Source organism: Acomys minous (genome assembly GCF_964271855.1).
Source record: "Acomys minous genome assembly, chromosome: 4".
NCBI lineage: Eukaryota > Metazoa > Chordata > Mammalia > Rodentia > Muridae > Acomys > Acomys minous.
This window is the reverse complement of record NC_140486.1, coordinates 74,832,227-74,858,742: the sequence shown is the minus strand read 5'-3', so window position 1 is coordinate 74,858,742 and position 26,516 is coordinate 74,832,227. Positions and strand designations below refer to the sequence as shown.

The 26,516-nt window shown below is 35.7% G+C and overlaps 1 long non-coding RNA gene across 1 annotated transcript in view; it reads left to right on the top strand.

Moving 5' to 3' along the window:
- The window catches only part of LOC311595595, a 64,653-nt gene extending 39,801 nt beyond the window's left edge, over window positions 1–24,852 (top strand). The window contains exon 2 of the long non-coding RNA XR_014778504.1: window positions 23,997–24,852. This is a non-coding gene — a long non-coding RNA (uncharacterized lncRNA). The remainder of the gene's footprint in view (window positions 1–23,996) is intronic.
- Window positions 24,853–26,516: the final 1,664 nt, after the last annotated feature.

Here is a 26,516-nt window from a genome sequence, read left to right as displayed (position 1 = left end):
CATCATCAATTAAGAATTATACAAATATCCATGCTTGGGGATAAGTTGTTTAAGAGGTTGAGGTAATAGTACATGAACATCTATGTTAGGTTCCATTTAATTGATTAGTCTGAATTAATATTTGGGTATTTGAGATTAAGAGATAGATCAATTCTTTCTTATTTGAGTGTACCCATAATTGTAAGTTGAAATGGAAAAATTCCTATAACTTGAATATTTATTTTATGAAATATATAATCATTGTATTCTATCATTCACCTCTACCCCCACCTCCATCTGTGTCTCTTTTCCAACTAACTCAATGCTGTGTCCCTGGGCCATACATACTGTCTTTAGTAGACAGATGGCTTTTTGAAGCTTTTCCCCTAATGAGTCTTTGAATGTATGAATCTGTATCTTCATGCAGGAGATAGAGCTGAAAAAAAGAAGGTTGAGACTAGAAGGTGTCTCCTTTGTAAAGCTCCAGACAGATTCCCCTTGATCCTCTCATCTGCATTCTTTTATCTAATTTTAACAGATGTACTTGAAGTTCTCATGACAGAATTCCCTTCATTTTTCTAGACTCTGCCTGTGGCTGGTGTCTTGTAACTCTCAAATTTCAGCAAGGCGTTCTATCTATGATTTAAAACTTTATTGATATAAATTTATTCATGAAGAACTGTGAAAAATCAAATACTACAATAGAGTCTTGGAAATTGTCAAAAGATTATGTTTATAGTGATGTTAACTACCATAGAGAAAATGATGCTGAAGTTATAAATTACTGTTGCTGCTGTAAAGCTGCCTGACTGTAGAGAGGATGAGGTGCTGGGTGTGGAATGGGAAGTAACAACTGTACAAATGAGGTGAAGAGAATGCTAAATGTAGCCACCTTATGGCTTCAGACAAATTCCATCTGTGTTGATCAGCTTTTGTCAACTCCATAAATTCTGGTCAATTGGGAAGAAAGAACCTCAGCTGAGGAACGTCCTCCTTCAGACTGGCCTGTTGGCATGTTTGTGGGTTATTCTTGATTACTATTTAATGTGAGGGCATGGGCCCTGGGCTGGGGCTCCAGGCTTATATAAGAAAGCAGGCTGAACAGGCCATGGAAAGGAAGCTAGGAGGCAGCTTTGCTGATCGTCTTGTCATCAGTTCATATCCCTAGGCTCCTGTTTTGAGCTGCTGCCTTGGATTCCCTAGATGATGTCAATGACTGTCACTGGGAAACTTGGATGAAATAAACCCTTTTCCTACCCAAGGATCTTTGGGTTAGTATCTTTCCACATCGACAGGAAAACTATGATTGTCAGTATGTGATTACAACATAATTTTCTTGATATTTTGGGGATGTTCAGAGGATTCTATCTGGATGTATCTTCAATACGCTAAGATGGAGGAGCAGAGTTTAGGCACATCTCTCCAGTTAATTGTTCAGAAGGTCCAGCCTACCCCTACCCATAGCCTCCTCACAAAAAAAGAAGAAGAAGAAGAAGAAGAAGAAGAAGAAGAAGAAGAAGAAGAAGAAGAAGAAAGGTGGTAGAGAAATAGGTCATGCAGGGCAGGTGTTTTCTTATATGAAATATAATTTCTGAACTTCTCTTTCTTACACTGACACTTGGGTGGTGAGTAATGTGTCTTTCCATCTGCTATCCTTTTATTTTCTATCATCTCTGGGGATTCCTTTTTGTTCTTTGCCATTTTTCTGCTTCCCAAAGTAATTCATGGCCTCACATTACCAACAATGAAATTCAGACCTACAGGAGTAGCTACTGTTCTCTGTGTCAATGTGTAGAGGTAACCTGTGCTCTCTGTCACTTTTTCTGCTTGTTCCCAGTGCAATCTCTACCCCAATATCCAAACGCATTTCATTAGTCAGAACTAATTACGTTGGTATTTCATGAGATGTCTCTAACATTTTTGACAGTGGTACTCAGGTCCACCCAATATTGCTTTATTGTTTTGACAATTAACTGGAGAGTTAGCATCATATAAAATGCATTTTATTCCTGTGTCTTTGGTTATTTTACTTCCACTCATTGTTTTTTCATTCATATTATTCTTTTCAAAGAATGTTAATGATATGTGGTTAAAATTAAATACAGTTGTACTGTTGAAAAACTAAGATAGCTTTTATTTAATATTGAAAGCCACAGATAATAATGTTTTTCATCTCCTTTAAGTGTACAAAATCCATTTTCTCAGATTAGCCCATTTTTTAATGTGTACAATTAAATTTGTAATCTTTTCCAGAATAGTTTCATTGTTTCATTCTTTCTTGGGTTTTATGAAGTTGTCTGTACCAAAGTGACACTGTTATTCAGGAACATTGGTGTGGTAGGAAACTTCTACTTATGCCTCTAGAAACTAGGGCATGATTACATATTATAAAAATAGATACAAAATGTGGTTACTATGGCTTGTTGGAGTACAGGAGAGTGCTTAATCACGTGTTTGTACATCTCAGTAGTTTATTTTTTTCAAAAACAGACATTTTAATGTATGATAATCAAAAATAAATCTCAGTGGGTGACAGAATACCAAAATTATAATAAACATTTGACATTCCCTGAGTTAACCTGGTATTCAGTAATTATTTTTCAGTTATATAAAATTATTTTTATTGAAATATTCAAGTACTATTTATTGATTTACACACAGACTCTCACTCACCCTTTTCCCTCTGGTTTGTTTTCCCAAGTCTAAGACACAAATCTTGCTAAGAGGAAAATCTCTTGGAAGGACATATTCTTACTGTACCACCATAGAATAGTGATATCTGTCAGCAATTCCTTCATGCACAATTCATTAGGTTTCCTAGATTTTCATCATTTTAGTCAAAGTGTGTATGATCTGTTTTTCTCAAGTCCAGTTTCACACCTATAAAATCATGTGCTTTCCCTCCACTGAGTCTCCTCTTCTCATTGCAGGCATAAAGTACTCAGCTTTCAGTTATTCCTACACCAGATGACTTACTTAAACATATTTCTCCTGATAGTATAATGATTCTTTGACAAATAAAAAATTCTATGTTCTTTCCCCAAATATTGTATTTTTAGAAGGATTTTATGTAGCTTAGGTTGGTTTCAAAATTATTTTTGTATCAAAGGATGAGTTGACTTTTAATCCTTATATTTTTACCTAGCAAGGGCTGGTATTACAGGAAAGTAGCATCATATTAACTTTATGGGGTGTTGATAAACTCTGTTTATGCATGCTAGGCCAGCACTGTCAACTGAGCCCTACACTTACTCATTCCCTAGACATTAGAATAAGGTTTGAATCAACAAACAACATGGTTAATATCTTCTTAATTTAAAATTTGAAAGCAATTTCCTAGGATTAAAACTCCAGAAACACTAATGGAATAAGAATCTGAGCTGGGCATAGTGGTGCACGCCTTTAATCCCAGCACTCGAGAGGCAGAGGCAGGCAGATTGCTGTGAGTTTGAGGCTAGCCTGGTCTACAAAGCAAGTCTAGGACAGCCAAGGCTACACAGAGAAACCCTGTATCGAAAAACAAAAGAAAACAAGAATCTGAAAACATAACTTGGGGCTTAGATGACAGTATTTCAGTGTTGACAACCTCAGGCCTCTGTTTTCTATAAGGCGTCTGGTTTTCCTTGTTAAGTTCTCTGTGTGAAACGCTTTTCTTGAGATCTATCTTTCTTTCTTTTTCGTTCTTTTTTCTTCTTTATTGTTAACTTTGTGAGTTCTATCCTGTGATAAAACTCATTAGGAGACCATAGAATCCTACGAGCATTCTGGGAGACCTTTGCAACCTGCATTCACACCAGAAACTCGCTGATCAGACTCTTTGCAGGCATACAATTGACTGACTTACAGAATGGTCTTAGTCACTAAAGGGCACTTTTTAATTTTAAGGGTTTTTTTTTCAACCTTAGATGAATCTTAAGAGAGTGTTCAAGTTGGTGGCAGCTGTCAGCAGCAGACGTTCCTATGGGAATTACAATTGAGAGTTTATCTCTATTGTCACATAGAACATCCAGCGAAAGCCCTTAATCAAAATGGTCATACATCGACATGACAGTCTTCTTGTTTCTATGTTTAATGGAAAAGACATAATTGAAATGACTTGTTGTGATGGCAACAGTAAGCATCCCCACATCTGCACCGAGACAATGAAAGAAGCATCTAATAAACAGAACTTTCCAGACTCAACAAAAACTGGAATCAGTAAGAGCAGGAGGTGGGAATCAATATTAAAAGAGCTCTGTGTGTTTCTAGTTGAGAGCTGGATTTGAAAAGCACCAAGTTAAAACCAAGGCTAAAGTTAAAATGAGATGTAAAACCTTCAATTTGAGAGATACATAGTACTTAAAATCACAAAACACATATAATTTTTATGGGACTGATTTTTAGTGAAATGTTTAAATTAAGGAAGTACAAGATTATAAATATATGGTCTTAAAAATAATCTGAAACTTTAAATGAGTCTGGGATCTGCTTCCCCATCCCACAAACACAAGCACATACTTTTTAAAAATTATAACTGGGAAAATATGGGTTATGTTGGCAGAAATCACAGAAGAGTCTTCATAGCTTCAGAGCCTCTTGTCAAGATGCTGTGTAATTAGCTTCAGACGTTTCCATTTCTGATGTTGTTAAACACAGGTGTATTGCTCTGGGCAAGTTGCTCAGGTATTGCGACATTAGCAGCTTCAATTAATTGTTCAGTATTACATATGAACTCAGAAACATTCTTGCTCTGGAGAAACCATGGTCCTCTTATTCCCCACCCTTATTGCACTCTTGAAATACAAAGGCTTCAGGTTTGTGGTATTGTTTAGCACTTGGTTGATCCGCAAGTGTTTTGTGGAAGAAAAAATATTCCTCCAGGACACTGTTAACACAGCCCTATGTGAAAGGGGTAATAAAAGACAGAAAAGGTTTCTGCCCACACATCGTAATGTGACCTTTTCTTCTCCTTTGTGCTAGTGTATACTCTGATAGACCCCTCTTAAAGAGAGCTGTGATACAACTCGACTTACACACAAAAAAAATCTTGTGTGAGTGAAGAAGGCTCTGGGAGACTTTGTGCTAAATAATAATTGTTTGTATTTGATGAACATGATGTATTTTTCCAAACCATTTTAATAAGTATTTAATTTGTAGAACAACTTTAAGAGATGATGTACTGGAGCTAAGTTTAAGATGAAAATCTTGAGTTTCCGCAATTATTCATTACCTTCCTCTGTTCCAGGATAGTTGATCATGCTATGAACCTTTAACCCAAAAGCTTTCTACTTGAATTAAGTAAAATCAACCATAGGTCAAGAGGAAGAGCAAGCAACCACTTGAGAGGTAGTGAACAAAGGAAAAGAAAAAAAAACAGAGAAAGTAAAAGGAAGCCAGGAGGACGAATAGAGAGACCCACGGGAAGTAGAAGGGAGAGACATTAATTATGAGTTTTTGTTTTGTTTTGCTTTATTTTTATTTTTATTTTTCCTGAAAAGGCATGAGGAAAGAGGCTGCCTTTTCCTTCTTGGATGTTGGCTGAGGAGGAAGGTCACCTGCATGCGTTCTCTGCCTCTCTGAGTTAGCAGGCATTCACCCCGGAATCCGGCTCCCAACTCCTCAATGGTATAATCTAATGATTGAGATTTTGTTAAAAACAATCATTAGCATTAAATGTGGAGAGGAGTTTGAGCCAGAACAGCTGTAGTTCTGCTAAAAAGATTAATCTGATCCCCCTACAAAATGCAATAAACAAGCAGAGGCATGAGACACTCTGCATTAGTTGTGGCAGCATTCTTGCCATTTTGCACTAAAATTGCTTGTTGGATGCCTTGTTCATTAGACTATATCTGCTTGGATAAATTAATTGTGACAATAAGTTAAATATGATACATTTTCTAGACACTGGCATCTAGAGCCTAATCAAACAATGTAATAATAGGTCCTCAACATTTGCTGGATAATAAAAGACATTTAGTCTCTGTTCATGCACAGCCTCAGTATTCCTACAGATCATTCTTTGGAAGCCTGTCAAAGCCTTTTCAGCACCCCTACACAACAACCACGCTGTGCTGGAAATATTTGTTAAATGTGGAATTGCATATGTGAATAATATTTACATGTAGGTTTTGTTTTTTAACAATTAAACTTTATTATACAACCCAACTAGCTTACACAAGAGGGAAAAAAGGTTAAAGGGAAAAAAAGAGTGAACTTTTCGGTATTCGTTTCACGGGACAGGTCCCTAGGTGTCTCTGGCCTGTGTGTTGGTTTGGCCTGTTTGTTGATCTACGTGTGCTCAAGTCCAGTCTGAGCCTGTTGTTGTTGTTTTGTCTGTTTGTGTCATATGCAAAGGGCAGTCTCCTTCTCCCATTGAGGGTCGATTAGAAAAACAATAGTCCAAGTGGAGTCCCCAGGTCTGCTTTCTGAATTCCAAGCCCAGGATGGCTCTACCCAGTATATCTCAAGGTATCCATGGTATGTCCAAGGGTAAAGCCCGCCAAGATTGCTTTCACCTGTGACAAAGCTTACAGTCCTTTCCACATTTACAACATTTCCCTCCCTTGCCTCATGTCCAGTTATGGAAGTTTTATTGGTACCACTAGCTTCCTGGTTTGGAAAATAGTTTATTTGAATGCTACCCCACACAAGTTTTGATTTGACACCCATTATTTTACTTAGATACTTTATTATATATGTATACATATGATGTGTGTGTGTGTGTGTGTGTGTGTGTGTGTGTGTGTGTGTGTGTGTACAACAAGAAAAAATAATTTGTTCCTCTTGAGTTTTAGGAGCACTGATTTCCTCTGTGGATTTTTCTGTACATGATTCTATGCTGTCCTTCAAAGGCTGCCTTGTTTCCTGGAAATACACTCTTTGTTTGTTTTTATTAATTGAACATTTTTTATTTTTACATATACATTTATATTATTACACATATACACAATAAACTACCTATTATAGCAAGAAGAACAGTGGCACAATCAGGAATTATATAAATGTTATATTCTTAGTGTTTTGGCTTTGGTTTTGGCTTAAAGAAAACATCTTTCTCGGTACATCTAAAATTCTGAATGTAGATCAATCTCTATCACATCTTGTCATTATAAACTTAAAACATGTATCTAGACCTAAAAGCATCTTAGCCCCTAAACAACTAAGCTTCATTGTAAACGAAGCTACTTGGTCTTCACTTCCATCAGAGACTTGAGAAGGAATAAACTTGATTACCTGAGTATACCCAGAGTGCAGGTTAATAGTTTTCCAAATGAGAAGATGACAGAGACAATTTTCTACCTGAATAGTAACCAAAAACTCTCTATAATGTTGGAGCATCTTCTTCAGCCTTCTGGCCCAATATATCTGACAGACATATTTGTGAGGCAGGAACTATGGAAGATTTGCTTACCCTGACTTTTCAGAGTTTGGCCATCGACTCTGCCTGCATCCAAACTTGCCCTTTTTCAGGCAGAATTTTGTCTGTGGTAGAAATGAGGGCATTTTGCCCAGAGTCTTGTTTGACACATTAGAAGCCATCACCATAAGGAGGTTCTTTGATGCTTCCAGGAGTTAACCTGACTCATTGTCAGTGAATCTTTAAAACAATAAAAAATATTTAAACGCCATGTTCCTCATGTCTCTGAGGTTTTTGAAGACCTTATCTAACTATCCTATCTTATCTTTCTATAGAATCATATCTATCTGCCACACCTAAGATGTATATTCTTGTGATAAAAGTAGACACTCTTGTTTTGTAATGTGGAAAGAGATGAAACTTTGCATGTTTTACTTAAAGATGATGATGGTGATGTGTGTGTGTATGTGTGCACTATATGCTATTTATGTATTTGCTTGTACAAATGTGTGTGTATATGTGTATGTGTGTGTATGCACATTTGTACATTAGACATGGAAGAGAGAAGCTGACTCATTGTATCTTTCATAGCTCTTCACCTTATTTGCTGAGTCAGGGTCTTTCTTTCTTTCTTTTTCTTTTTTTTTAAGTTGAAAATAGAAACATCCTGGGAGCAGTTTCCCCTCCCTCCATTCCTGCTAGCTCTCTTCACCTCTCTTGTCCTCCAGATTCACTTCTCTTCCATTTCCCTTCAGAAAAGAGCAGGCCTGCAAATGACAACTAAACAAGAAGAAACAAGATACATTAGGACAAGGTAAAGGCCCTCATATCGAGGCTGGAAAAAGAAATCCAGTAAGAAGAAAAGAGTCCCAGTTGTATGCAAAAGAGTAAGAAACAAACATGCTCCCACTGTTAGAAGTCCAACAAAACACTAAGCTAACAGTCATAATGTAAACACAGATGGCCTGGTACAGTCACATGCAGGCTCTGTGATTGCCCCTTCAGTCTCTGTTTACCCATATTAGACATTCTTAGTTAATTCAATGGGTCACATTCTCAGGGACTTCTCTATCCTCTCTGACTCCCACAGTCTTCCCTTTCTCTGTTCCATGAGGTTCCCCTGAGCTCCGAGGGTAGAGACTCAGTGGAGATATCCAACTTGGGCTCCCTTTCCTCATAAGTGACAGAGTCTTTCACTGAACCTGAGGCTCATGGGCTTAGCTTGACTGTATGGCCAGTGAGCTCCAGGGATCCGTACCCAACCCCTCAGTACAGGGTGCTAGACATGAGCTGCTCCATCTTTTAGATGATAACGCTGGGGGTATGAACTCAGGTTCGTGAGTCTGCAACTACATTTCCCCATCTGAGCCATCTTCCAGGCCCCCACATGAATGAATTTAGTTAATATTTTAATAGGAACATAATTTGACATAAAAACATTCCATTACACACAGTATTACCATTGTGAAAATCCACATAGTCTCACACTTAGATAACATTTCTTTTGCATTATCATTTTTTGCTAATATTTCTAATGAGCTTTAAGTCCAATGACGCTAAATAAAATTAACTTCTAAGTATTTAATATTTAGTTCTTATAAAAGAATCAGTCTTTAATTTTCCGACTTTTAAAAGGAAACTCTATATACTTGAGTTTATATTTACTTCATCATATATAGCCTAACATAAGGTCATAGCTTGAAGAGTATATTTATTCCCCACATGTTTCATATTCCCCTAAGTTTTGACCAAACTCTTTACTTGATATACTGTTCAAGAATTGTAAGACTCAGAAATTATAGGAATAAAAATGCTTATGTTGTTGTATGATATGAGGTAGTATTATGTTGAACAGATGGGTACTGACGCTCTGGGATGGAATAAATTTCAACATAGGTATGTGTACTTGGAGGTAGGCTGTTGAATATGAGCACGGATACACCTACAGTATGATGTGGATACAGAGAATGAGTTTGTGTGTTTCCCAGAGTTCCTAACTCCCATTAAAGTCTAGGTACATGCAGATGGCTTAAATTGCACCTTTTAATCGACTGTTCTGTTGACCACTCCAGATGCATTCCTCTCCCAAAACTGAACCCTATGGCACCAGAGACATATATTGTTGGAGATAGGCCTTCTGTTTCTCTTTGTATCAGATACATTTATCTCATTTAATAACACAGTCCAATCATATCATGTATGTTTGAGATCATAATAATTGAAAATGAAAGTTACTTCTATTTCATTAATGCCACAAAACATCCAAATTTATAGTTATCTCCTATATACAAATATTCAATAATCATGTTTAGGTTTTATAGAGGACAGGCTTTAGTGTTACAAAAGAACATTCATAATCATATTTTCCTTTATTTAATTTTTTCAGATCCAGAAAAGGAGCTAATCTATTGCAACCACTTAACCAGAGCAAGGAAAAAGATAGTTTAACTTTAGGTTTGTTGTAGAAGGATTCTTGTTTGCAAATTCCTTTACAAATCCATCTTAAAAATAGAAACACAGCTGATAATTTTTAAGACTGGATCAGCAGCCTTATTCATAATAGCGAGAACCTGAAAATGACCTAAATATCCCTCAGTCGAAGAATGGATAAAGAAACTGTGGTACATTTACATGGTGGAATACTACTCAGCTATTAAAAACAAGGAAATCCAGAAATTTGTGAACAAATGGTTGGAACTAGAAATGATCATACTGAGTGAGTTAACTCAGAAACAGAAATACTCATATGGTACATACTCACTTATAACTGGACACTAGACCAAAGGGATGTCCAATAAAAGTCTTCACGTACCTGGAGATTGGGATAGATGTGAGGACTTCCTACTGGGACTCTAGGTAAGAGAAGTACAGGAAAATGGGGAAAAGGAAGGATCCAGAGGGTTCTAGAAACCTACAAGAAGAACATTATGTTGAGCAGATGTGGACACAGCGGGGTCTGCTCAAACTACTGCATCAACCAAGGACAATACATGCAGTAAACACTGAACCCCTACTCAGATCTAGCCAATGGATAAGACATTCATTCTCCACAGTTATGTGGAGAGTGGAGACTGACTCTGACATGAACTCTGGTGCTCCATATTTGACGACTTCCCTTTGGTGGAGAGACCTGGTGGCACTCAGAGAAAGGGTAAACAGGCTATCAAGATGAGACTTGATAGGCTGTGACCATATGGTGGGGGAGGAGTCCCATTCAGTCACAGACCTAGGGGAGGAGAATAAGGTGAAAGCCAGAGGGAGGGAGGGAGGAATGGGAGGATACAAGTGAGGGGAAAACAATTGAGATGTAATCTGAATAAATTCAACAAATAAACAAAGACAGATCAGACTTTTTTTTAAAAAACATGACAAAAAACAAAACTTGAATATTGTTTGGTGGCTTAATTTAAGTTGTACTTTTCAATGTCAAATATTTCAGTCAAAGTGAAAAAAATCCCCCAACATTATCTGAATAGTATAAAGAAGACAGAGAATGCAATGTTATTGTTTGCTATGAGTAAGAGTCATTTTTATGCAATAAAATCTGACTCTTCTGGGAGAAATTCATTTCCTGTGCCCTATAAACAAATCTAAAAAGGAAAATAGTTGGTATACATCCATTTGCTAACAATATTCATGCAAATTTGAAGATTTATTCATGACATGGATTTGGTTACCCATCAATATCCTACAGGATCTCAGGAAAGCTGGGGGAAATTTCACCGGATATTAGGATGGAAACATCTGGTGCCTGCGTAGACCATTCGCCTAGAGATGAAATGTTGGTCCTTAAGGCTTGGGAACTGAATAGAAAGCACGGAGCTCATTTTCTTCCCTGTAGTAACAATCTCAGTTTTCAACATTGATCATTTTAACCTCTCCTTTCAAAATGTTAAAGTTAACCTACTTTACTTTTGCTCTTTCAAGTTAATGTATGCTCTTGGGCTTTTTTCTCTCATACAAGTTGTATTGTCCAATTTATTGCTTCCATCTAATCAAATTGCACATTAGGCTTTAAATTTCAAATTTTTCTTCTTGTAAAATTATCTTATCTATAAAAGTAAAAGTCTGGTTGTTTAATAAAGTGTAGAAATGACAAGGACACAGACACCCAAACATCATCTGTGTAATTCACTATGTTTTCAATGGGTTTGAGAAATTATTATTTTTACCAAAATTCCTAACACTTCTTTTGTGATTTGAAACCACCCCTTCTGGTCCTATCCATATGATGTTTTTCTCTTCTCAATGCATATTTCATGGAATTCCCTCTCACCTTCCAGGCAGTCTTTCTTCTGCACCAGATGGAATTTCTTAAACTTTCCAAGGTCAGGTTAAGAATTTGTTTTTCAAAACAGTTGTCAAAAAAAAAAAATCAGTTATCCTTACTTTTAATTTTGATAGACTGGTATAGATTTCAAATTTAAGAGTATTCTTCATACACACACACACACACACACACACACACACACACACTATATATATATATATATATATATATATATATATATATATATATATTCTGACTCTGATATGAGGTATTGTACCCAGACAACTCAATTATAACACAAGATTTACTTCTATACTTTGAAAGTGTTATTACAGGCTGTTTAGGATAATTAAGTAATACAGGTCAATTATTAGTTGATCAAATCATGGTCATGTCAATTACTAGTATATTTTTATCACAAGAATATACATCCTAGGTTTAACAGATAGATACAATTCTATAGATAGATAAGGTAAAATAGTTAGATAAGGTCTTCAAAGACCTCAGAGACCTACAGAATATGGCATTTAAAGATATATTTAAAGATAATAAGACAGTTTAACTCCTGGCAAAACCCAGCCTACTCAAAGAAGATGATAAGCATCAAAGAACCTCCTTATAGAGATGGCTTCAAATGTGACAAACCAGCCTCTAAGCAAAATGTCCTCAGTTTTGGTCACAGACAGAATTATGCTTAAAAATAGGCAAGCTTGGTTACAGGCAGAGTGAATGGCCAAACTCTGCCAAGACAGGGTAATCAAGTCCTCACTAGTTCCTGCTTCTCAAATATGTCTGTTGGATATACTGGGCCAGAAGGCTGAAGAAGATGCTCCAACATTATAGAGAATTTTGGATGACTGTTCAGGCAACAAACTATCTCTGTTATTTTTTCATTTTGTAAGCTGATAACCTGCACTTCCGGTTTACTTAGGTAATTAATTTTGAATCCTTCTCAAGTCTCTGATGGGGGTGAAGACCAGATAGTTTAGTTTTCCAATTAAGCTTAGTTGTTTAGAAGTTAAGATGTTTTTAGGTCTAGATAGATGTTTTAACTTGATCGATAATGATTTACACTCAGAATTTTAGACTCATCAAAATAGGAAAGATGTTTTCTTCAAGGTTACTAAAAACAAATAGCCAAAACACTATAAATGAAACATTAAAATAATGCCTGATTGCTTCGTGATTTTTCTTGCTATATGTAGTTTATTGTATAATATAAATGTATATGTAAAAAAGAAAAAACTGATAAAAGTAAAACTATGTGGAATAATTTTCTTACTTAAAAATTGTACTAGAATACCACATGGAATGATGTTCTGCTCCCATAAACTTAATATATGTTGGGTATTTTTAAATCTTGCATCTAATTTTTGTCAGCACTGTCAAAGCCCATGCTGTATTTATGACGATACATTTACTGCAATGAAATATAAATCCAAATGATTACTAAAAATAATTGTTTGCTCTGAGATAAATTTGAACATGTATGTCATGCATGCTGCCCACACCAATCCCCTACTACCCCATCCATGCTCTCTCTTCTACATAAACATGTCTCATTTTTAGATATATTTGCTTTGCTTTACAACCCTGTAAGATAAACTAAGGCTGTCTGTGACCATGATTTTTGAGCTCACCATTGGAGCCTGGTGGGCTCAACAGTAGGTACAGAACTAAAGACGTTGATTTCTCCTCTCTAAGAACCTACTAAGAGCCATTAGTTCAGCAGTAAAGGGGGAAGGACAGTGAGGTGCCCACTCCAGCCCTTCTTCTTTGATCGGTGGTAGTTCTGTTCAGTATGGGTCCAGTAAAGATAACTACAACTGTTTTGAGTTAATGGCTGAAATGGTTTTTATTGAATCTAAGATCAGCTTTTGCTGTCCTTCATCCTATTGTCTGTGACATATTCTGTCCCTCTTTGCACAATATTCTAACATTCAGGCCTAACATGACTACTTAAAATCAATTAAGGAGTAAGTGGCTAGAAGATATTTAATTTGAAAAATCCTTAGCAAAAATATTTGTCTAAGCAGCCGGGCATGCTGGCAAGCACCATTGACCCCATCACTAAGGAGGCAGAGGCAGACAGATCCTGAGTTTGAGGCCAGTCTACTGTACAGAGTGAGTTAGATCCAGGACTGCCAAGGCTACACAGGAAAATATTTCTTTGAAAATATGATTTTATAAATTTCTTCCTTTTCTATAACTAAGATCTTTTCTGGAGTAGTATGTATAACTTCTATCTTCTGGCATGTATATAATCAAGCATACAGTGAACAACTCAAGTAATCTATAAAAATGGCTACAAATAGATTTTCTAAGTATACCCTAAAAGTGAAATCCTACTACAAATGTTTGGTATCTATCTTAATGCCCAGTGTTTACTTAATTCTAAGTTAGCACCCATGTAGGAAATTTTGCTTTTTTTCAAACTAGCTGTTGCATAATACATCTTTTCCAAATGGAAAATGTCATGGTTTTACAATCCAGAATTCTGAACTAAATTTGAAAAATGGCTATGGAATTAGACTTGGAAAAAACCACATTTATAGTATACCTTACTGTTGCCAAAGTTAGTCATTGGCAACAAATATCCCCTCCCACTTTTACTGTGCATCTCTTTCCTGGCTTCTGGGGCGTTCTGCTGACTGGTGAGCCACAGCCTTCTCCCAAGACACCTATTGTGGACATAACAACCAATTCAAAAAGAAGAGCATCATTGATTCACCCTTAGCCAAGGGAAAAGGGGAAGATAGTAAAGGAATCAAAGTAGGAGCATGGGTTTGAGAAACCACCATGTATTTTCAGATGTATCCAGTGCAGTTGGCAAACAAAAAAAAAGTCTGTTGGCAATTGCCAGCATGAACTGGGAGTAACACTACTTATTACACAGCTTGGAATTGGATTTTTCGAAGAAACCACTTTAGATTTTGGTTTTCTATCTTTTAAAAATGACAGGGAATAAGGCGTTATAGAATTAGAACCTCTGAATTTTTTGATGTCTCTGCCCTCCAGCCTATGTCAGCTGTTCTCCCTAAGTGCTCCAGCATCCAGGTTTACCTGTTTTATGTATAAAGATTGATGCCCTACCAGCCTAGCTCTATTGCCCCATTGGTCCCTTCTTTAGTCTTTAAAGGCCGGGAAGAATACATTCATTATCTTTTATTTCTAGTGCTTGGCATGCTCATAGATGATAGATTTTTGTTGAACAAACCGCGTTATCAACAGGTATTCATTATATTATTTTGTTGTTTGTTTTATGGGTAAATCTACTTTATACTTTGAAAAGTTTTGTCAAAGGTAATAAACAACTAAAACATTTAAGAAAGACTGAACCCACAGAGGGAATCTTGACTTTCTCTGCGTGCTATACTCAAGGGTTTTATGTACAGCATTAAATTCCCACTCTTCCTGCTGATTATCCTGATATGCTAAGTCTAAAGCTTGAAGTATGTTCCATCACTAAGTAAAACATGGACAGATGGATGAATATTCCATTTCCTCTAAAAATACATTAATGCCATTTGAAATTTCATATTCCTTCTACTTCTGGCTTACTTGATGTCTGTTTTCATATAGGGCATCCTCAACTTACTTCAAAGCGATTGAAGGTTGCTGTTGCTTTACATTTTAGGAAAGTCTCAGATTAATGTTTTCAAGATTTAATTGTAATTAAGAAACAATAAAAAAATTAAGTAGACTGTTACCAAAACAGAGCAAGATTCTGAAGTGCTACAGGAGAGTTTGATAACTTTATATAGCTTTTGCACATTATGACTATTTGTGGATAGGAATCTGTATCCTAAGATTCTCTTTCCCTGGTCCCAAGTTTGCTCATGTAGTATATAATATTCAATAACATTTGATGGGTGAGTGAATATTGAGCAAACAATTTGCTTGCTATTTCTACTTCAGAACCACTATTTTGGTGGGAATCAACTCACATTTTAAGGCAAATTTACTTACATACCCTTAGAAAAATCCCCTTCAATTCAGTATTTATGGTTTATTTCCCTTATATATTAATGAGTAGAGAAATTGAGGCATACTTTTATTTTATGAATTTAGTCCTTAGTTAGTAAACAATGCAGTCAGTCTTTTTATTATGAGCTTAATTTTATATTCCCAATTTAAATTTTTTTATATATCTTCCAGGATCTCCATACTGCCTCTTTAGTACAAAATAAATGTTCTTTAGCTAGTTGGTTAACAACTAATTGCTAAAAAAATTTTAAATCTTAAAATCATCTCATGGAGATTTGAAAAAATCCTAGGCCTGTACTTTTCATTTGTATTTTCCTCAAAGTAATTGTGTTTCAAGAAATTTGCCATAATGGCTAAGCTAATAATTAAAGTAACTAATAACGCTAATACTCCAGAGTTTAAAAATTATAATAATACTTGTATGTATTCATCTTCTCTGTGTACAAGAGCTTTAATTTGGTTTGTGTTGATTTAATTGTAAAACGATAGCAAATGTTCCTCAGGATGACATGGGTTTACAAATACAACTTTTGGATTTCATTGTTTATATTTTCTCCATCTAACCAAAGTACAGGTGCTGTATTGATCAGGATTTTGTTGTGTATTAAATAAACACGGAAATCCCCCTCAGCTAGTAGAGGTACAAGGAGATACTGCCTTTCCTCGTTGGACTTCTGGCCTCCCCAGTCCTCCTTCCTCTTCCATGTCTTCTTTCATCCCCTCCCTTTGCTTTTCCTTTCTTTTGTTCTCTTGAAGCAGAAAAGTATCCAGTGAATAGCTTTTCTAGGCATTGAAAAACTATATATATTCTAGATATCACTTTGCTTTTCAGCTGGTTCTGGGATTCCAAACACAGCAAGCCTTCACCTTAAACCTATTGTAAGTTGACTTTTATGTAATTACGAGTGTATATTATAAATAAACTGGGAGGAAAAACTAAGAAACGAACTTCAGCTTTTGAGGAATGATTCCAGCCTCATGTAGAATCCGCTGCCTGTCAGGCTGTGACTTGGAAGGGAGAAATCTAGGGTAAAACTGATGTTTGAGCAATTGTTCTTCAATCAAATCACCTCACTGTGTTATGTTACACAATAATGAAAATGTAGACTATGCAGAACAGAACAAAATTTAGTATTAGTTTGCTTTGCTATATGATCCTAGTACTTGATAAACCTAGAACTTTCCCTTTGGGATGAAAGTGCTCCTTGCCTCTTGGCCTATCCTTTTGAACCCAGGTCAGAGGGAAGAGAGGACAAAGATCAAATGCTAAAAGTTTGCTTTAGAGACTTTCTTCACAGTGTTACAAAACTCTTTGTAAGGAACCAAAGATCCCTTAAAAATTGTAGACTGTTCTGCTGATTGAAAAAAAAAGTTCAAAGTGGATAAAACATGGGCAGCAAATAAATAACAAGTGGATAAAAAACAAATTAGAACAAAGAAGTTGATTACTACTGAACGACTACAATATCTGGATATTCTCTCTCTCTCTCTCTCTCTCTCTCTGAACACTAGCTCAAGTTGGCTTTGAAGTCAACATGTAGCTGAGGTTGGTCTTGAACTTCTAATCCCTTTGTCTCTACTTCACCATTGCTTTGGTTATAAGTTATACCATCTATGTTGATTATGTGGTGCTGAGGACAAAACTTAGGACTTTGTGCATGCTAGGCAAGCATTTTACCAACTAGGCTACTCCATAGCCTCCAATGTATAGGTTTTGTCTACAGGCATTAATAATTCTTTTCTATCAGGAAGGATGAAAGAGTAGGTTAAATGTACAGACAGCTAAAAGATAAACAGTTGAAGTGATTTTGAAAAACTCTCTTAGACAAAGAACTTAATTTTATACCCATCTGAGCCTATTATAGTTAATATTATCTTAAAATACCACAAAATATTTTAAATAAATTTGATAAGTAAAAAAAATTAAAATGCCCTTTTAGATTAAGATATCTGCAATGAAAATGTTAATATATGATATCCTCACAGTCTCAACTATTTGATGTTTTTGTTTGTGTGAGCTATACTTAAAATAAATAAGATAGTGTTTCTGTGAAAGTTATGTAGTAGAGCCTATGTAGAGATTATGTTTACATGTAATATGGTTTATATCTCACTTTTGGTATTATACGTGTGTGTGTGTATGTGTGTGTGTGTAGTTTACTTGTATGAAGTATATTACTACATCCTAACTACTAAATTCTCTTTTGTGTTTTTGCAGCTATTCAGTATTGTATCTCTATGTGAGCAAACTAACAACAGTAACAACAAATCCATGACAGCCTGAAAGTTGTTCTTGCAGACAGATTATAGATGAGCTTAGCACATAACTATGTGTAGTTTTAGTTTCCTAACTTGACCACAATTATTTATATTTCCAAATGACACATGGAAACAAATCTAAGTAATCCCTAAAAAGACAGTCTTCACTTTTCATTTTTTCCATTTTAAGTAAAGTAATAACAGCAGTTTTTCTAGTTAACTGAAAACCTTTGTATACGATTAAAACACTTTTAATGGCAGTATTAAGGAAATTACCTCTGTCATCATTTACCAAGCCCTTTTATTAGTAGGCTGCCCTGAAATTGTGAGTAGGTTGTTTTCTTTGTACTTTTTCAGTATTCAATAACATCTTTAAAATTTGTCCTTATTGCTTAAATATAAATTAAAATTATTCTTAGCGAAATAAGAATTTAGTTCAGCTCCATAACCTTTGGTTGTTGTTGTAGATAATTCCTTTGTCCCTGTGACAAAATCTCTGACAAGAAACTTAAGAGATTTTTGTTTGTTGTTGTTGTTGTTGTTGTTGTTGTTGTTGTTGTTAATGTTTCTGAAGTTTCAGTTGGTGCTGCCTGGATGTTCCTGCTTCTGGGCTTGCATGTGCTGACACAGTGTCAGGGAAGGTATGTGGCTCACCTCTGATAAAGGTGAGAGAGAGAGAAACTGATAGGAAGAGGCAGGATATATACTTCAATAACAACTCTTAGTGATCCACTTTGCCAGCCAAGTCCCATGTACTAGTAACCCACTCAGCTGTGAGCTCAATGGTTTAATCCATTGATGAAGTTAGTACCTTCAGGATCCAACCATCTCCAAAAAGAGCAAGCATGGGACCAAGACTTTAGCATTACATAGTCAAACACAAGAAATGCCTACTATTGGTCACTTAGTCCTATGGCAGAGAGCACAAAAATGCTAATTTGGATGAATATCACATACATATTTAAATTTAGTACCATATTAAAATAAAACATTGTAGATTTAAGAACAGAAGTTAGAAGTCACCACAATCAATTTTATACTCACCTACCCCTGGCACTTACATGCCAGGACACTGAGGCTGAGGAAAAAACACATTGCCAAACTTCATATATTTCTAAGTTGTAAAACACGAGAAGCAATGGCCACACCACTGCTGGCATTTCCTCAGTAGAGTCTAAAGGGAGAAATGAATACCCTTCTCCTTGTCTTTTCCTCTCTGGTGATAGGCACTCCAAAGCAGAAGGGTTTTGCTTCGAAGAGCTTCTAGAAGCTGTACAGCTGAGCCTGGCCATGCTTTGCTAGAGACAGCGCTGGGCCCAGTCCAGAGGATGTGTGATGCTGCTTGCTGTTGCTGCCTCTCTGCCACAAGAGGGCAGCGAAGTGAGCATAGTTTCCCACAGACTTTGGCAATGAGTGAAGCTGCAGATAATGATATCCCAGACCTTTGCAGCCCAGCGTGGAATGATGTGAGCTGGACGCGGAAGGCAACTGTTATAAAATACAAGCTGTTAAGACTAACACGTTTTTCTTCCTATTTGGCGGCACAGAGGTCTTCACACCATAGACATTTGGCCAACACCCACCACATTATCCATTTCCTTCCATTGAAAATAAGGGTGTGAAGTGCATGTTCTTTGGGAATTTCAGTAAGAGAAAGGATGCAAAGAGAAAAAGACATAAAAGTGATGTGTGTGTGTGTGTTTCTTTGCCTTATGCCCTCATCCACTCTACATAACAGATACATTTATAAAAAGACTTCCTATATTATATCAGGCAAAGATTTATGAGATGGGCATAATTTGGAGTCCCAAGGAATTTACTGCTAAGAAGAAATTGATCAGAACAAACGTTTGTCTGAGAAAGAGAGGAGAAATGATTGTAGCATAAGGACACTGCACAATTTCTAAAGGGAACACCTTCAGTAAACCATAGTCAAAGGCCCTTAGATTATTTGCAATTTTTCATTTTAAGGCATAATAATAGTATGAACATGGATTTAAAATATTTTTTCAATACTGTGAAAAAGAACACTAGTTGTATGATTTAGGAACCTTGTGTCTCTGGGTCATAAAGGTTTCAATATGGAGCTTTCTTTCATTTCTAAAGATTTATTTTATTTTTACTCTCTGTTTCTGTCTCTGTCTCTGTCTCACTGTCTCTGTTTCTTTGTCTCTCTGTCTCTGTCTGTCTCTCTCTCTCTTTTGTGTGTGTGTGTGTGTGTGTGTGTGTGTGTGTGTGTGTGTCTGTGTGTGTGTGTGTGTGTCTGTGTGTGTGTGTCTGTGTGTATGCCTTGTGTGGAGATACTCATGGAGGCCAAAAGAAGGTATTGTATTCTCTGGAGCTGGGGTTATAGGGCTGTGTGAGCTCTAGGTGGGTGCAGGGAACTGAACTTAAAGTCCTATGCAAGAGAAGCAAGTGCTTATAACCCCTGACACTGTCTTTCCATCCTGTTCGCTCCTCCCCCACGCCCCCCCTTTTTATTTATTTTTTATTTTTTAGGTAATGTATCATGATATAGCACCACCTAACTTTGAACTTGAAATCTTCTATGCAGGTGTTTTTGTATTAAACTATTAAGAAGAAATGGAAATGTGGGATGTGGCTCATAGTTGGCAAGCAGGACTTTTTAAAAACTTAGGGCCAATTGTTTATTGTTATAAGATGGTGGTTTGCTCTGCCATCTAGTGATTAGGGACTGTATTTAGACAATTTATTAAAAAAACAGATCAGTGGAAACTTTTTATAAATATGGGACAATTAAGATGATTTCAAGTAAAATATCATCAAACAAAATACATCCCTCTGTCTAGACAAGGCCGGCAGTAGCTAGGAGAAGGTATAGAGCAAGATGAGCCTTTTAAGTTAGGGATGGACTAGAAGTAGCTTATTAATTAAGACAAAAGTGATCTGAGAATTGCAAATAGACAAGTGAGCTATGAAAAGAGTTCCCAAAATCTTTGGAACCTCTCCTGAAGTAGCTCCAGAAATAGGATTAAACCACCTGCTGAAACTATTATTGCACGTTTTAGTAATATTTAATTGAAAATTTGCATACTATCTTGTTTTATATATTCTCAACTTTTAAATTTCATTTGATTTATATTGCATATATTATATAATATATTATATGTAATGATATATAAGAATATTTTATCATAATATGTAAATATAAACTTGTAATCTATATCATGTGTTAGAGAATTAAAATTATATTGTATAATGCAGTCTGTATTAATTGTATTTAATTAACACATTGTATAATAATTTATATAAACAAAATTTTATTAAAGCAGTAACTATAATTTCATAATATTGTATATAACATTAAATATATGATGTTCCATAGTAATATATTTTTAAAGGAAGAATGCATATGCATTTAATATTTGAACAAACAGCACATACCCACTAACACCTCACCCACATTAATATATTTGTGCATTACTGACATCCATCCTTGACCACCCACATTGTGAGGGAAATAACTATTTGGCTTTATGGGGAATTTTATTTTAATCAATTAATTTAAAACCAGTAGATAGATACTGTTTCCTCAACCATAAAACTTAATGAACAAAGTTTTTTATTTTAAAAATTATATTTTTCATTTATTATATATGGCTACTGAAATGTTTGTATGTAGATAGGGCATGCATGACTCAAGCATGGAAGTCAAAGGACAACTTTGGGGTCTGCCCTTTTTTCACTCTGGATTCTCCTGGGAGTTGAGCTCAGGTCATCAGTCTTGCCTAAAATGCCTTTACCTACAGAGCCATCTTGCCAGCCCAAAAGTTATTATTAACTTTGTATCTAATGTAACTGTTCAATGCATTATGGATACAAATCTATATTTATATAGATCACGCTTTAGAGAATGTTTATTTTGGAAGTAGAGTGCTTAAAACTGATTTTAAATACAAATAAACCATATTTTATTGTTTGAGGATTTCATACATGTACATAATGCAATGACTACCCACCCCCATTTTCTCCCCTACAGTTTCTCTGTTATCCTCTTGCCACATAGTCTTCCTAATATTATATGCTTTTTCTTTAAAGCCAGAGTTCATGTAGTGCTGCCTGAATGTGCATGGGCATAAGAAAATATACTAGAGCAGGGGTCATCCTTGAAAATAAGCCAACTTTCTCCCTTTCCCAGAAGTGATCAGTTGCCAATAAATCCTCAACTAGGGGTGGGACCTTATAAACCCAACCCCACTTATTCTGAGATTGTATTGGTTTGATCTTGTGCAGTCAGTTACTGTTAATGTGAGCTCACGTGTGTAACTGTTATTTGTCTGTGACACACTGTTTGATAACAGACAGCCATTGTTTCCTTGTATTACATTCCTTCTTTCTTTCATCTCTGCTTCTTCCTCCCTCCCTCTCTCCCCCTCTCTCTCTTCTTCCTTCCTTTCTCTTTTGAAATATTGATATAGGATCTGATTGGGTAGTCCTGGCCACCTAGACAGGCTCTCCCAATCTTACAGCTTCCTCTTCTGCAATGATAACTGAGCCTAGAGGGTGGGGTTGTGATATAGATATCTCCCCAATAGATGACCTGTCTATTGATGAGAGAGAACTGGGTACAGTCACGTTGTTTCTGTTTCTGTCCTGGGACTTCAGCATCTGGAGAAGTTTGTTAGTTGAATGTTCCACAGCCCCTTCCTCTGTTCAACTGCCTTACTTCTTTCGGCAGAGGCATTTAAAATGTTCAGGTGAGGACTAACTTTTAGAAGGGTTGAAATGCCCATTTTCCTCTGTAGGGTTGTAGCAGGAAGTTCTGGAGGGACATAGATAGGTCTAAGCAAGGGAACTCACTGTCTCCTTGCTGGAAAAGGCCATGTGGGGTAGGACTGGCACTAAGGAGCTGAGCAGTGCCTGAATATTGAGCACTGTGCAGTGTCCACTTTGCATTTTTAACATAAAAACAAGCATAGGTTGGCTTCCTATAAAAAGTGAGGCTAAGCATTTAATACATGTATTTTTCATTTTAAATATAATCTTTATTACTCCATATGTACACATGCATATATATTTTCAAATATTAAAATGACATGTCTAAGTATAGAAAGATAATTATTAAAGTTACACAACTACACACTGTATTGTTTTTGCTATAACTTCCTTTAAATGATTTCAACATAATGATAACCTAATTATCTTTATAAATTTTGTGTTTCTGTTACAATTTAACAAATGAGTTCCTTTAGTTTGGTATGTATAATGGAAACTTAATCCATGAGATATGCTCTGGTTATTTAATATTCCTTCATGTTTAAAACAATTCTCATAAGGTATTCTTTGAGATCTCTCCCAGTACGTGACTCTTCTTGAAGTCTTTCCAGGGGACGTATTTGTATATAACTTCCAGTAAACTGAAAGTCATGTAAGGTTCATGTGTACTGAGATTATGCTCTGGAAATTCTCTTTTGCTCTCTCTTTTAAAATGGTTTCTTTCAGTCCCTCTGTACTAAAGTTTATCATGTTCTATCACTCATAATTTCAAAAATAAAATCTTGTGAGATGCATTCTTTGGCTATAAAGCATACTTTAGATAATTTTTCTTCATCTATTAGGAGAATGCATATTTCACTTGTCATTTCATGATGGACATCTCATTATTTTATGTACACACTAAATAGAAGAAATTCATCTGTCTTTCATCTCCTATGGAGATTAACTGCTTCTCTTCTTGCTCTTCTCCTTTTCCTCTTCCTCCTCCTCTATCTCTTAGCTCCACCCCTACCCCAATCATCTCCCCCCCTCTCTCTCTCTTTCTCTCTCTCTCTCTCTGTGTGTGTGTGTGTGTGTGTGTAACCCAAAGGTTGATGTTGGATGCCTTCCACATTGCTTTCTAACTGTATTTTGGAACAGGGTCTCTCACTGACCATGGATAAACTGAGTGCCTGTGTAACTCTGGGAATCTACTTGGCAGCTCTAGGTTACAGATATATGCTCTGACCCTTGCTGAGACTTTTACATAGGTGCTAGGGTCCATACTTGGCTCAGCAGACTTGCACAATGGGGACTTAATTGAGCAAGCGAAGTCCCCAACTTAGGAGGTAACTTCCTAGAACTTTTCAAAACCAAAAATATAAATTAACTCAAACATTTCAAAATGATAAAATTTTAGATTATTAACCTCTTTTCTTTTTATTTCAGATGAATATGATGAAGAAATAGCCTGCACTCAAAATGGCCAGATGTATTTAAATAGAGACATTTGGAAACCTTCTCCGTGTCAAATATGTGTCTGTGACAATGGTGCCATTCTCTGTGACCAGATAGTGTGCCTAGAGGTGCTCAACTGTGTCAATCCTACAGTACCCCCTGGGGAGTGCTGCTCAGTATGCCCACAAACATCTGGAGGTGGAGATACTAATTTTGGTAAGAGTGCTCAAAGCTGTTTCAGAATAGAGCTGATGGCTCACCTTTGTTTTCCAGTGATTACTGCTTTGAGAATTTAGTAATCCAAGTGAATAATCATTGCAACTAACTCAGTGACCTCAGGGGATAATGACTTTGAATCATAAAAGTATACGTATTTTAAAAAACACTTTTATGAGCCTCCCAGAGCAAGTAGGGACCCTATTTTTCCCTATTTAGGCCAATTAAAATAGAAATAGACAATAATTTCTTGGTTTCTTAACTATCAAAGGATCTTATTTTGAATGGTTATTTCTAATTAAAGAATATTTTGACCTTTATAGATGGCTGCTATTATTGTATTTATGAAAAGTGCCTCCATGACATTGTGTAAACTTTCTATTCCATGGCTTAATGCCAAGAAATGTTGAAATCATACTTAGCATCTCTGGTACAAGCTACACTCTATAGAATATCATAATTATTTCAAATATAATTTGCTGCTTTAGCAACTTCCCTTACATTGTCTCAAAAAAATCCAGGATGTGATTGATGTGGACAACAGAATAGAAGGAAATGAAGTCTTCTTCTTTTTCTTCTTCTTCTTCTTCTTCTTCTTCTTCTTCTTCTTCTTCTTCTTCTTCTTCTTCTTCTTTTTAGAAAAGCATGGCATAAATTCTAGGTTTTTAAATATTTTTAAAAGAAAAATCTGTTTAATTTCTGTCGTGTATTTTATTATGAATCAAAGAGACAGACAAACATTATCATTTGTGTATTTTAATGGGTTAGATAAAACCAACATTTAGCTTTTAGGTTGTTCGTTTCAGTTCTTGTACTAGTAATTGTCAAGACATTATCAAAGCTTCATTTGTCTTTTCATAAATTCCATCAAAAATAACAACAATATAATAAAATATTCAACAGCACATATGTAGAAATTTTAGACAGTAACTTGTGTCTTTTCATCTTGGTTTTATTTTGCAGAAACAATAACATCTAAAATAAATACTTAAACTCAAATTTGTACAGCATGCTAAATATGGGTCATAGAATGATAAAAATCAAGACACAAAAGCTACTGGAAACAGTCATACAATCCCAAGAAGAAGTACAATTAGCTCTGTGGCACAAACAATAACAAATGGAAATATATCATCCAATGTCAGAAAGCAAAATATATAACTTCCTACCAATAATCAGTGTAGGAGAATGCAACTTATTCCAAGGGGAACAGTGAAAATAAATGGCAACAGATTTCCAGAAATAAAACACAAAAAGATTTCAGTTAAATTTATGAGACAAAGAGTACACTGTAATATGTGCGGCCATATGTCAGATAAAGTTTCTGGGGTTGAGTAGACTGGAACATACCTTTAATTTCAGGACGTGACAAGTGAGGTAGGAAGATCAAGAGTTCAAAGTTAGCCTCCAGCTACATACTGAGCTCAAGGCTAGCAGGAGCTAAATATCAGGTATCAAAACCCATACCAAACTGAACTATCACAATAGTGTAAGTAATTATAAAACTTTTTTTTGAGACAGGTTCTAATGTACACTAAGCTGGCCTTTAATTGATTTAGCCAAGAATAGCCTTGAACATTCTGAGTGCTGGGCACTGTCTACGTAAATAAGCTGTATTAAATAAGTACTAAACTGTACTTCCAGCTAAAAACATAGTAAAGTCATAATTGTGTCTAAGAAAAATGTATTTCAGCAGGAACAATGCGCAGTAGTGTGAACGTATAATAGGATGAAAAGTTAAACTGTAAAAGATGAAATAAGAAGTTGAATAATAAGGAGATAGTACAAAAAATTCCAGAAGGTGTATAGATGACATCAATGGAAAGAGGAAAACAATACATTAAAATCAAGAAGAATTAAATATATTAAAAGGTACAGTATTTGTAGAAGATAAGCACATTCTTGACAAGTCCCCAAAGAAGAAACTAATGCATTGGAGCAGAACAAGCCATAATGTAATTCAGGAAACTGTCTGAACCACTGACAATGCTGGAGCAAACAATTTTGTTATTTGGGAAAATTGAGCAGAAATTTGAAAATTATAGTTTTGCCTTCTGTGCATTTTATGCACTTCATGTAAATGGTAGTACACAGTAGGTAGCCACTCCAGACATGTTCCTTTGTGACAATAAACACTGTAGGTTCTTTAAAAAAAAAGCTACAACATTTTCATTTATAGAAAACAAAATTGTGCATTTATAAAACATAAGGAAATAAAGTAAAAAAACCTACTACAAAGCAGTGTAGTATAAAGTTAACTGGAAGAAATGTATAGATTTGCTGTGTAAAAATTTT